The sequence below is a fragment of the Coregonus clupeaformis genome, unplaced genomic scaffold (genome assembly GCF_020615455.1).
Source record: "Coregonus clupeaformis isolate EN_2021a unplaced genomic scaffold, ASM2061545v1 scaf0125, whole genome shotgun sequence".
NCBI lineage: Eukaryota > Metazoa > Chordata > Actinopteri > Salmoniformes > Salmonidae > Coregonus > Coregonus clupeaformis.
In genome coordinates, this window is record NW_025533580.1 from 375001 (window position 1) to 383127 (window position 8127).

The 8127-nt window shown below is 40.6% G+C and overlaps 1 long non-coding RNA gene across 1 annotated transcript in view; it reads left to right on the forward strand.

Annotated features, from left to right (window-relative positions):
• LOC121556501 overlaps positions 1-778 on the forward strand; it is a 19192-nt gene extending 18414 nt beyond the window's left edge. Inside the window, exons 3-4 of the long non-coding RNA XR_005998182.1 lie at positions 124-213; positions 709-778. This is a non-coding gene — a long non-coding RNA (uncharacterized LOC121556501). The remainder of the gene's footprint in view (positions 1-123; positions 214-708) is intronic.
• The last annotated feature ends 7349 nt before the right edge of the window (positions 779-8127 follow it).

Sequence of the window (8127 nt, forward strand, 5' to 3'; positions counted from 1 at the left end):
CTGTGTCCTGGGAACCAATCAAAACTGTTCTTTCTCTGCTTGGACCAATCAAAACTGTTCTGTCTCTGCTTGGACCAAATCACAGCTATCATGTTGAGTCTAATACTCTTGTTCCTTCTGCAGTGGCCGGCACAGTCCGCAACGCCATCCAGAGTCTGTGTCTCCCGATGGAATTCTGCCTGACAACGGGAGATCGGGATTCGATAAGGATAAGTGAGCGCTCTGTTTCATCCGGCTCACTGGGGAATTAACATCCCCCTACTCACACAAACACACACTCACACATACAACCACACACACATACAACCACACACACTTCCCCCGTCCCTCTCGCCCTCCCTCCTGCCACTATACCCCTGACGGCAGTTCTCTGGTGGTATCAATAAGAAAGCAGGTCAGATCAATGGCTCAGTGTCTCACCATCCCATCAGTCTGTGATCCTCCCCTACACACCAGATTACACAGCCTTAACCTCCCTCCCATCACCAACAGGAGCCTCTCTCACCACTTTACTCACAGACAGACACACAGAGACATACATACACCATGTTGCATACTAAATAACCATGTAGCTCTTTATGTATTACAATGACTTCTGACAGCTGTTGTGCTGCTGTGAGACCATGTGAGAAAAATACATTCTTGATGGAGGAGAAAGTTTAAGTCTAAAATCCCTGACTATTACTTTCTGTGTTTTCTCCGAGCTAGGCGGAGGTGTGACCCAAATCCTTCAGGTTTTCTGATGATTGGACTGAACGTGAGATCAGAGGAGTCCGGTGGGGTGGTGGGGGGGGAGGGAATGGGAGGAGGGGGGTCAACACTATCTATCTGGCCATGGTGGAGAGGACGAAGGGGGTGCTTTCAAAACACAAATGCACTTTTCAAATGCAAATCATAATCTTACTGTGACTCTCACCCTAAACTTAACCCAATAATACAAATGCTAACCCAAGCCACATTTTAAAGGGGCAATCTGCAATTGCTATATCCATTTTGGGACTTGTAAATTAATGATATACAGTATAGCCATTGATTCTTAAAGTATATTACTTGGAAATGCCTCATGAGCTTAGTTTAACTGTAACCACATCAGAACCCAAAATATAAGCTTTTTTTACTCCACTGTTTGTGAACAATGTACAGTAATTGTCAACAAACACAGTATAGCTTCAAAACATGGTAAAAACTAGAGATCGGGCTAGGATGGGTCCATCCTTTACCATCTCTGAGTGGACGCTTTCCTGACCTGTGACCCCGGCACATGACATTTAAGAGGTGGTATGATGCTGCTGGCGTCCTGCCCATTGTTTAATTATCTAAAACTGCCTTCTCATTTTAATATGGCTCCTATTAAGCTCACTCTCCTCTCTGCACCTCTTCCACACACACACACACACACACACACACATGCACACACACACATACACAGGTTATTATAGTTGTGTGTTTTATATTAGTTTTTATTTATATATTTTTTTTTATCAGTTTAGCTTCAGTTAGTTTTCAGATCTGATTTACTTGTTTTTATTTAGTTTAAGTTTTATAAAAACATTTATATTTCGTTTTTGTTATATTATTTACAGTGCGCTCCAAAAGTATTGGGACAGTGACATGTGTTTTGTTGTTTTGGCTCTGTAAATTAAACAATGACTATGAGGTTAAAGTGCAGAATGTCAGATTTAATTTGAGGGTATTTTCATCCATATCGGGTGAACCGTTTTGTACATAGTCCTCCCATTTTAGGGGATCAAAAGTATTGGGACAAATGAACTTATATGTGTATTAAAGTCGTCAAAAGTTTAGTATTTGGTCCCATATTCCTAGCACGCAATGACTACATCAAGCTTGTGCCTCTGCAAATTTGTTGGATGCATTTGCTGTTTGTTTTGGTTGTGTTTCAGATTATTTTGTGCCCAATAGAAATGGTTTATGGTAGAGTGGCCAGATGGAAGCCACTCCTAGGTAAAAGGCACATGACAGCACGCTTGGAGTTTGCCAAAAGGCACCTAAAGACTCTCAGACCATGATAAACTAGATTCTCTGGTCAGATGAAACCAAGATTGAACTCTTTGGCCTGAATGCCAAGCGTCACATCTGGAGGAAACCTGGCACCATCCCTACGGTGAAGCATGGTGGTGGAAGCATCTTGCTGTGGGGATGTTTTTCAGCGGCAGGGACTGGAAGACTAGTCAGGATCGAGGGAAAGATGAATGGCGCAAAGTACAGAGAGATCCTTAGTAGTGGTTTCTTTGCAGCAATTCGACCATGAAGGCCTGATTCACACAGTCTCATCTGAACAGTTGATGTAGATATGTTACTTGAACTCTGTGAAGCATTTATTTGGGCAGCAATTTCTGAGGCTGGTAACTCTAATTAACTTATCCTCTGCAGTAGAGGTAACTCTGGGTCTTCCATTCCGGTCCTCATGAGAGCCAGTTTCATCATAGCGCTTGATGGTTTATGCGACTGCACTTGAAGAAACATTCAAAGTTCTTGAAATGTTCCGGATTGACTGACCTTCATGTCTTAAAGTAATGATGGACTGTCGTTTCTCTTTGCTTATTTGAGCTGTTCTTGACATAATATGGTATTTTACCAAATAGGGCTATCTTCTGTATACTCCCCTAACTTGTCACAACACAACTGATTGGCTCAAACGTATTAAGAAGGAAAGAAATTCCACAAATTTACAAAATCACCTGTTAATTGAAATGCATTCCAGGTGACTACCTCATGAAGCTGGTTGAGAGAATGCCAAGAGTGTGCAAAACTGTCATGAAGGCAAATGGTGGCAATTTGAAGAATCTCAAATATAAAATATATTTTGATTTGTTTAACACTTTTTTGGTTACTACATGATTCCATATGTGTTATTTCACAGTTGTGTTGTCTTCACTATTATTCTACAATGTAGAAAATAGTAAAAATAAAGAAAACCCCTTGAATGAGTAGGTGTTCTAAAACGTTTCACCGGTAGTGTATGTAAATGTTATATTTCCATTTTGTATTTGTAATAAATTAGCAAAAATATCTAAAAACCTGTTTTTGCTTTGTCATTATGGGGTATTGTGTGTAGATTGATGAGGTAAAAAAACGATTTAAATTTTTTTAGAATAAGGCTGTAACATAACAAAATGTGGAAAAAGTCAAGGGGTCTGAATACTTTCTGAAGCACTGTAGCTGCTATTGTTTATAAACGTTTTTCTTTATAAATGTAAAAATAAACGTTCTAAATCCCATATCAAACACAAACTGAAAACATAATTGGTTAGAGAGAGGTCTCAAATATCACTTTCATTTTGTTCTGCCTGTAGCTTTAGAATCGCTGCAAAGTTGGTTCCGGTTTCAGTTATGTCTTTGGTCACGTTCACGTGGGTCAACCAAAAATACCCTAATGATTGGTTGACAAATAGTGTCTCCCACTAGCCAGGAGTTGGCTGCATGGTGCAGTTGATGAGAAACAACTGCAGCGACTTGAAGATGAATTCATAAAAAACTGCATGACATTTGATCACATGGTTTTTGTAAAGTTCATGCAGTCGAAATGTAGGCGCAAGTTGGACATTTCTTTGCACAATAATGCAACACACTTTGAAAGGTGGTGACCATCGTTGATCTTGACTAGACAAAATGTATCCGCTCGAACGCGCCCAATATTTGCTGTGCTGGTGTAGGCAATGTCATCTTGCTTGTCTTGTTGTTCGCCTTTCAAAGTGTGTTGCATTATGGGGATAAAAAATTTTTCTACTTGCGCCTACATGTTAACTGCATTAACTTTACAAAAACCATGTGATCAAAGGTTGTGACGTTTTTACTACAGTTAACTGCAAGTTTCTGCAATTGCTCTTCACCAACTTCATCCAGCAACCATGGCCTGTGTTGTGGGAGGTTCTATTGTCAACCAATAACTATTTAGGACATAACTGAAACAGGAACTAACTTTGCTGCGATTCGCCCAACACCCTATGCACTTGTAGAGATCGTAGAGGATTTGACAGGTGTAAGCAAAATGGTAATAAATTCACCTTGCCCTCTGATAGGCTATGTGGAAGTTTCACCATGTTGCTTATACCATTCAAATCCTCTCAGATCTCCACTAGAGGTTGACATGGGAACAGGACTCCCGGGGGTCTTGCGGGATTCTATCAGGAATGGGAGTCAACTGTGTTGACTGTTAAATATATATATATATATACAGTGGGGAAAAAAAGTATTTAGTCAGCCACCAATTGTGCAAGTTCTCCCACTTAAAAAGATGAGAGAGGCCTGTAATTTTCATCATAGGTACACGTCAACTATGACAGACAAATTGAGAAAAAAATTCCAGAAAATCACATTGTAGGATTTTTAATGAATTTATTTGCAAATTATGGTGGAAAATAAGTATTTGGTCACCTACAAACAAGCAAGATTTCTGGCTCTCACAGACCTGTAACTTCTTCTTTAAGAGGCTCCTCTGTCCTCCACTCGTTACCTGTATTAATGGCACCTGTTTGAACTTGTTATCAGTATAAAAGACACCTGTCCACAACCTCAAACAGTCACACTCCAAACTCCACTATGGCCAAGACCAAAGAGCTGTCAAAGGACACCAGAAACAAAATTGTAGACCTGCACCAGGCTGGGAAGACTGAATCTGCAATAGGTAAGCAGCTTGGTTTGAAGAAATCAACTGTGGGAGCAATTATTAGGAAATGGAAGACATACAAGACCACTGATAATCTCCCTCGATCTGGGGCTCCACGCAAGATCTCACCCCATGGGGTCAAAATGATCACAAGAACGGTGAGCAAAAATCCCAGAACCACACGGGGGGACCTAGTGAATGACCTGCAGAGAGCTGGGACCAAAGTAACAAAGCCTACAATCAGTAACACACTACGCCGCCAGGGACTCAAATCCTGCAGTGCCAGACGTGAACCCCTGCTTAAGCCAGTACATGTCCAGGCCCGTCTGAAGTTTGCTAGAGTGCATTTGGATGATCGAGAAGAGGATTGGGAGAATGTCATATGGTCAGATGAAATCAAAATAGAACTTTTTGGTAAAAACTCAACTCGTCGTGTTTGGAGGACAAAGAATGCTGAGTTGCATCCAAAGAACACCATACCTACTGTGAAGCATGGGGGTGGAAACATCATGCTTTGGGGCTGTTTTTCTGCAAAGGGACCAGGACGACTGATCCGTGTAAAGGAAAGAATGAATGGGACCATGTATCGTGAGATTTTGAGTGAAAACCTCCTTCCATCAGCAAGGGCATTGAAGATGAAACGTGGCTGGGTCTTTCAGCATGACAATGATCCCAAACACACCGCCCGGGCAACGAAGGAGTGGCTTTGTATGAAGCATTTCAAGGTCCTGGAGTGGCCTAGCCAGTCTCCAGATCTCAACCCCATAGAAAATATTTGGAGGGAGTTGAAAGTCCGTGTTGCCCAGCGACAGCCCCAAAACATCACTGCTCTAGAGGAGATCTGCATGGAGGAATGGGCCAAAATACCAGCAACAGTGTGTGAAAACCTTGTGAAGACTTACAGAAAACGTTTGACCTGTATCATTGCCAACAAAGGGTATATAACAAAGTATTGAGAAACTTTTGTTATTGACCAAATACTTATTTTCCACCATAATTTGCAAATAAATTCATTAGAAATCCTACAATGTGATTTTCTGGATTTTTTTTCTCATTTTGTCTGTCATAGTTGACGTGTACATATGATGAAAATTACAGGCCTCTCTCATCTTTTTAAGTGGGAGAACTTGCACAATTGGTGGCTGACTAAATACTTTTTTTCCCCACTGTATATAAATATATATTTTTTTTTTATGGTCATTTCCCCCCTTCCCCTTATGTCGGCTCACTCTCGCGCCTCGCTCCAGTTGTAGCCAGCCCGTACTTTACCTCAGATGCACTCGGAGATGTACACAATTACACATGTCCATATCCATGAGTTCATCCAATTCTGGGTAAGTAAGTGCAAGGGCTGCCTTCATTTCCAAATCTCGTAATGTGGTTGTTATCAGCTGTGTACAGGCAACTGTCTCGTGAGCTCTGAGCAGCAGCCAAACGGAGCAGTTGCTATGGCTACTCACACGCAGAGCAAGGGACAGACAGACGAGCATCTAAAAATTTGACAGGACAAGATGGGACAGGAATTAATTTTCAATCCCATGTCAACCTGCATAAAGAGTAAGGTTTAGGGTTCCATTTGGGATTGGGCCTGGATACTGTATATACAAATAAATGTGATATTTGAGTCTCTCTCACTAATTGATTGTACAATGTGCACACATTATAAAAAATGTTGTTGAGTGTGTGATATGGGGGTTGGAGACAGAGAGAATGGAAAACTTTTATAAAAAATGGCAACACTGCCATGTTGATCTGAGCCTTGCTGTTGAAAAACCACATTAGTGTTCAACTTTCGGCTATTGCAGTTGCACCTTGCCCAACTTCAATCCTTGACTTTCGTCTACAGTTGGTTGCTTAAGCATTACCACTCAAGTGCACCCAATCTCAATGTGACCTGCCAGATTCAGAAACTTGAAAACCCCATTAGAAAAAAAACAATTTTAGAGAAAAAAAACTAAAACTGAGCATAATTAATGATGGTTTTTATTTTATTTTATTTAGTTTTGGAGAATGGTTTCATTATAGTTTTATTTTTTAAACAGGTTTGTTAACTATTTTATTTCAGTTTACAAAATAGTTTTTCCATTATTTGTTTTCATTGTAGTTTCAGTTTTAGTTTACTATAAAAACCTTGCAAAACAACCACACACACAATAAGATACAGACGATCAACCACACACAGGACAGGATAATGATGGTAAAATGCCCCAACAGTCATAAAGAGCATTTTTTTCATTTAACTTCACTGATCTGAGAGGGTTTGATAGGTGTCAGCCATCTGGTGAATCCCTCTGTCTTTTCAGCTATCAGTGAGAGATGAGGGAAAGGAGATGAGATGAGGGGAGGAAGGTTTGGAGACAACTGGGATGCAGAAACAGTAATTGTGATGTTGGTTGAATCAATCAATCATCGATCAATAATTTAATTAACTCATGAGTCATCCGACAGTCTCCAATCTTTGGAATGCAAAGTTTGGAGACAAAAAAATCACTGCTATCACACACTCAACAAAATGTTTTATAATGTGTGCACATTGTACAATCAATTAGTGAGAGAGACTCAAATATCACAGTAACTGAATCAATCAACCTATCAACTGGTAAATATTTCCCTCAGTCAGTCAGCCATCATTTTCTAAACAATCTCTATATTAACCTGCCACTGCTCTGGCCTTATCTGGAGGAGCTCATATGTATAGATCTGTAAGGAAGGGATAGATAAATAAACTTTGATTTGGTATAAGCAAGATGGAGAAAACCCAATCCAGTGAGAGGACATGGGGAAGCTATTACCATACTGCTTAGCCAATCATTTCAGATCTATAGAGTTCCAACGGTTAGGTGTCAATGTGGGACTTGGATAAAACTATTAAAACAGGATCAAAAACCTTCTATATCAGGGCTCTCCAATCCTGTTCCTGGAGAGCTACGATCTTGTAGGTTTTTGATTCAACCCCAGTTGTAACTAATTTGATTCAGCTTATCAACCAGCTAATTATTAGTATCAGGTGTGCTATATTAGGGTTGGAGTGAAAACCTACAGGACGGTAGCTCTCCAGGAACAGGGTTAGGAAAGGGATATTCAACTCTTACCCTACAAAGTCTGAAGCCTGCTGGTTTCTACCTGATAATTAATTAGACACACCTGGTGTCCCAGGTCTAAATCAGTCCCTGATTAGAGGGGAACGATGAAAAAAAGAAATGGAACTGGCTTCGAGGTCCAGAGGTGAGTTTGAGGGGCATACGGATTCTATAGCTCAGACCCAGTATAACAGGGGTGTCAAACTCATTCCATGGAGGGCCTAGTGTCTGCAGGTTTTGGGTTTTTCCTTTAAATTAAGACCTAGACAACCAGGTGTGGGGAGTTCCTTACTAATTAGTGCCTTAATTCATCAATGAAGTACAAGGGAGGAGTGAAAACCCGCAGACACTCGGCCCACCGTAGAATGAGTTTGACACATGTGCAGTATAGCTTCGCCCCTGTGTTATGACCCATATAAA